Genomic DNA, 5579 nt, shown 5'->3' with positions numbered 1-5579 from the left:
AGCTGGTTTTGTGGTGCTGAATTCTCTTAGCTTTTGCTTGTCTGTAAAGCTTTGGATTTGGTGTCGAATTTGAATGAGATCCTTGTGGGTAGAGTAATCTTGGTTGTGGGTTTTTCCTTTTAATCACTTTAAATATATCCTGCCTCTCCTTTATGGCTGTTGTGTTTCTGCTGAATGATCAGCTGTTAACCTTATGGGGATTCCCTTGTATGTTATTTGTTGCTTTTCCCTTGTTCTTTTTAATATATTTTCTTTGTATTTGATTTTTGATAGTTTGATTAATATGTGTCCTGGTGCATTTCTCTTAGGATTTTTCCTGTATGGGACTCTCTGCACTTCCTGGACTTGATTGACTATTTCCTTTCCCATATTAGGGAAGTTTTCAACTATAATCTCTTCAAATATTTTCTCAGTTCCTTTCTGTCTCTCTTCTCCTTCTGGGACCTCTATAACGCTAATGTTGTTGCATTTCATGTTGACCCAGAGGTCTCTTAAGCTGTCTTCCTTTCTTTTCATTCTTTTTTCTTTACTCTGTTCTGCAGCAATGAATTCCCCCATTCTGTCTTCCAGGTCACTTATCTGTTCTTCTGCCTCAGTTATTCTGTTATTGATTTTTTCTACTGTATTTTTCATTTCAGTTATTTTATTATTCATCTCTGTTTGTTTGTTTGTAATTCTTCTAGATCTTTGTTAAACATTTTTTGTATTTTCTCCATTTTATTTCCAAGATTTTGGATCATCTTTACTATCATTACTCTGAATTATTTTTCATGTAGACTGCCTATTTCCTTTTCAGTTTTTTGTTCTGGTGGGTTTTTACCTTGCTCCTTCATCTGCTGCATAATTCTCTGTCTTCTCATTTTGCTTAACTTACTGTATTTGGGGTCTTCTTTTCAAAGACTGCAGGTTCATAGTTTCCGTTGTTTTTGGTGTCTGCCTCCAGTGGATGATGTTGTTTCAGTGGCTTTTGTAGACTTCCTGGTGGGGGGGACTAGTGCTTGTGTTCTGGTGGGTGGAGCTGGATCTTGTCTTTCTGTTGGGTAGGGCCATGTCTGGTGGTGTGCTTTTGTTTTTTTTTGTGAACTTAGTATGATATTAGTCCATTTCTCTGCTAATGGGTGGGGCAGTGTTCCTGTGTTGCTGGTTGTTTGTCATGTGGTGTCCAGCGCTGGAGCTTGCTGGCCGTTGGGTGGAGCTAAGTCTTAGCCTTCAGATGGAGATCTCTGGGAGAGCTCTCATTGAATGATATTACATGGGGCCAGGAGGTCTCTGGTGGTCCAGTGTCCTGAACTCGATTCTCCCACCTTAGAGGCTCAGGCCTACACCAGGCCGGAGCAACATGGCTCAGAAGAAAATGGAGAAAAATGAAAGAAAAAAAATAATAAATTTTAAAATTAAAAAAAAAAGACACAAAAAAGAAGAGAGCAACCAAACAAACAAATCCACTAATGATAACAAGCCCTTAAAAGTATACTCAGGTAAACATAAAAATCAGAAACAAATCAGTCACAGACAGCAAATCCCAAGTCTACATTTTCTCCAGAGTCCACAGCCTCAATTGTGGGATGATTCATTGTCTATTCAGATATTCCACAGATGCCGGGTACATCAAGTTGATTGTGGGGATTTAATCCGCTGCTCCTGAGGCTGCTGGGAGAGATCTCCCTTTCTATTTTTTGTTTGCGCAGCTCCTGGGGTTCAGCTCTGGTTTTTACCCCACCTCTGCCTATAGGTCTCCCTCAGGCATCTGTTCCTGCTCAGAAAGAAGAGGGTTATAACAGCAGCTTATTAAGGGGCTCTGGCTCACTCAGGCCAAGGGGAGGGAGGTGTGTGGTTGTTACAATTAGAATGCGGGGTGAACCTTTGTCAGCAGAGGCTAGCATGACATTGCAACAGCTTTAGGCACTCTGTGTGTCCTCCTGGGGAAGTTGTCTTTCGATCATGGGACCCTTGATGTGATGAGTTGCACAGGCTTCTGGAGGAATGTGGAATAGTGACTTGTGCTTGCACACAGGCTTCTAGGTGGCTGCAGCAGCAGCAACATTAGCGTTTCATGCCTGTCTCTGGTGTCCGCACTGGTAGCTGGGGCTCACACCCGTCTCTGAATTTCGTTTAGGTGGTGGTCTGAATCTCCTCTCCTTGAGCACCTCAAAACAACGGTCTCTTGCCTCTTAGGCCATTCCAGACATTTTACCCACTAGCTGTAGTGCATTAGCCCCCTCAGACTGTGTTCACACAGCCAACTGCAGTCCTCTTCCTTGTCTCTGACCTCTGAAGCCTAAGCCTAGCTTCCAGCCACCACCTGCCCCGGCGGGTGAGCAGACAAGCCTCTCAAGCTGGTGAGTGCTGGTCGGCACCGATCCTCTGTGGGGAATATCTGTTTTGCCCTCTGCACCCCTGTTGCTGTGCTCTGCTCCATGGCCCTGAAGCATCAACCCATACCCCCCAACCACCCTCCTGTCTCCATCAGTGAAGGAGCTTCCTAGTGTGTGGAAACTTTTCCTCCTTCACAGCTCCTTCCCAAAGTTGCAGGTCCCATCCCTACTGTTTTGTCTCTGTTTTTCCTTTTTTCTTTTGCCCTACCCAGGTACATGGGGAGTTCGTTTCCTTTTGAGAGGTCTGAGTTCTCCACCAGCATTCAATAGGTGATCTGTAGGAGTTGTTCCACATGTAGATGTATTTTTGATGTGTTTGTGGGGAGGAAGGTGATCTCCATGTCTTACTCCTCTGCCATCTTGAAGGTCTTCTTGGTTTATCACTTTTTTGTTTTCAAAAAACAGCTCTTGTTTTCATTAATCTTTTCTATTGCTTGTGTTTTTTTTTTTTTTTTTGTCTCTATTTTATTTCTTCTCTGATCTTTATTTTTTCCTTCCTTTGCTGACTTTGGGCTTTTTTTGTTTTGTTTTGTTTTGCTTTTTTTGTTTTTTTTCTACTTCCTTTAGATGGCAGGGTAGGTTGTTTATTTGAGGTTTTTCCTGTTTCTTGACGTAGGCCTGCATTGCTGTAAACTTTCCTGTTAGAAATACTTTTGCTACCTCCCATAGATTTTGGAAAGATATGTTTCCATTTTCATTTGTCTTGAGGTGTTTTCTGATTTGGTCTCTGATTTTCATTGACCCATTGTTTTTTTAGTAGCATGATGTTTAGTCTCAATGTGTTCGTGCTTTACCCATTTTTATTTCTGTAATTGTTTTCTGGTTTTGTACAATGATGGTTGGAAAAATGCTTGATATAATTTCTATATTTTTAAATGAGTTGAGACTTGTTTTGTGGCTTAGCATATGATCTATCCTGGAAAATGTTCTATGTGCACTTAAAAAAATGTGTATTCTGTCATTTTTAGATGGAATGTTCTTTGGATTTCTACTAAGTCCAACTAGTCTATTGTGCCATTTAAGACCACTGTTGCCTTTGATCTGTCCATTGATGAAAGTGGGGTGTTAAATTCTCCTACTGTTATTGTAATATTTTAATTTTTCTCTTTATGTCTATTAATGTTTGCCTTATATATTTAGGTGCTCCTGTATTAGGTGCATATATATATATTAACGAGTGTACTATCCTCTTCTTGAGTCGATTTCTTTATCATTGTATAATGCCCTTTTTTGTCTTTTGTTATAGACTTTGTTTTAAAGTCTGTTTTTTCTTATATGAGTATTACTATCTCTGCTTCATTGTTATTTCCATTTGCAGGAAATATCATTTTCCACCCCCTCATTTTCAGTCTGTGTGTTTCTTTAGCTCTGAAGTGAGTCTACTGTAAGAAACACATAGTTGGGTCATTTTTTTTTTAATCCAATCAGCACCTCTGTGTCTTTTGATTGGAGCATTTAGCCCATTTTTAAAGTAATTATTGATAAGTATGTACTTATTGCCATTTTATTACTTGTTTTTCATTTGTATTTGTTGTTCTACTCTGTTCATTTCTTCTTTTGGTTTATTCCCTTATGGCTTGATGGTTTTCTCCAGTAGTATGCTTGTGTTCCTTTCTTTCTAGTTTTTGTGTATCTATTGTATGTTTCAATTTGTGGTTACCAGGTGGTTGATGTATGCTAACCTATAATGACATCTACTTGTTTTGATTTAAACTGGTAGTTGTTTAAGTTCAATCACATTCTAAAAGCTCTACGTTTTTTGCTCCCATCCTCCATATTTTGTGTTTTTGATGTAATTTTACTTCTTCATGTTTATTGTTTTCCTGCTTATTTATTTATAGTTGTTTTTGCAATTTTTCTCTTTTGATCTTTGTACTAACTTATGTAAGTGGTTGATCCTCAGCCTTTACTATATATTTGCCTTTACTAATGGGATTTTCCTTTCCCCAAAATCCTTACTTCTTTCTATTCCACTTAGAGAAGTCCCTTTAACATCTTCGTCAGGGTTGGTTTAGTATTGATGATGTCTTCTAGTTTTTGCTTCTCTCAGAATTTTTTTAACCTCTCCTTCAATTTTAAATGATAAACTTGGGTAGATTATTCTAGGTTGCAGTTTTTTTCTCTTTCAGCACTTTTAATATATCACGCCATGACCTTCTGGCCTGCAATGTCTGCAGAAAAATCAGTTGATAGCCTTTGGGAGTTTCCTTTTAAATAACTTTGTTTTTTCTTTTGCTGCCTTTGTAATTTTCTCTTCATCTTTTACTTTTTACATTTGAATTATGGTTCTCTTGGTGTGGGCCTGTTTTGGTTCATCTTGTTTGGGATTCTCTTGCTTCCTATACCTGGCTATATATTTTCCTCTTCAGGTTTGGGAAGTTTTCAGCCATGATTTCATTAAATATATTTTCATCCCCATTCTCTCTCTCTTCTCCTTCTGGGTCCCCTATTACATGAAAGTTAGTATCCTTGATGTTATCCCAAACATCGTTTAAACTGTCCTCAGGTTTTTTTTTTTTTCCTTTTCTTTATGTTGTTTTCATTTGGTGTTTTTGTTTTTGTTTTTGCGGTACACGGGCCTCTCACAGTTGTAGCCTCCCATTGTGGAGCACAGGCTCCGGACGTGCAGGATCAGCAGCCATGGCTCATGGGACCAGCCGCTCCATGGCATGTGGGATCTTCCCGGACCAGGGCACGAACCCATGTCCCCTGCATCAGCAGGCGGACTCTCAACCACTGCACCACCAGGGAAGCCCTGATTTGGTGTTTTATATTACTCTATCTTCTAGATCACTTATGCTTTCTTCTGTTTCACCTAGTCTGCTGTTCTTTCCTTCTACTGTGTTTTTCATTGTATTCTTCAATTTTGACTCATTCTTTTTTTGTATTTTATATTTTCTTGTTAAAATTCTCACTGCATTCATCTATCCTTTTCCCTAATTCAATGATCATTCTTATTAATAATGCTTTGAATTCTTAATCTGGCAAATTTTTTTCTGCTTCATTATTTGTTTTTTCAGGGTTTCTCTTGCTTTTTCCAATGAGGCTACATCTCTGTCTTCTATTTTGCCTAACTTTCTGTGTCTCTATGAAATTAGGTGAAACAATTACCTACTGTGGTCCTGAACAGGCATCAATATCTGGGAGCTTCCCTATACAGTCTGCACGTACCCTGTGGCTTTGGTGGGAGAGCTGGATTTGACA

The sequence above is a fragment of the Stenella coeruleoalba genome, assembly GCF_951394435.1.
Source record: "Stenella coeruleoalba genome assembly, chromosome: 12".
In the NCBI taxonomy this organism is placed as follows: domain Eukaryota; kingdom Metazoa; phylum Chordata; class Mammalia; order Artiodactyla; family Delphinidae; genus Stenella; species Stenella coeruleoalba.
This window is presented reverse-complemented; position numbering follows the sequence as displayed.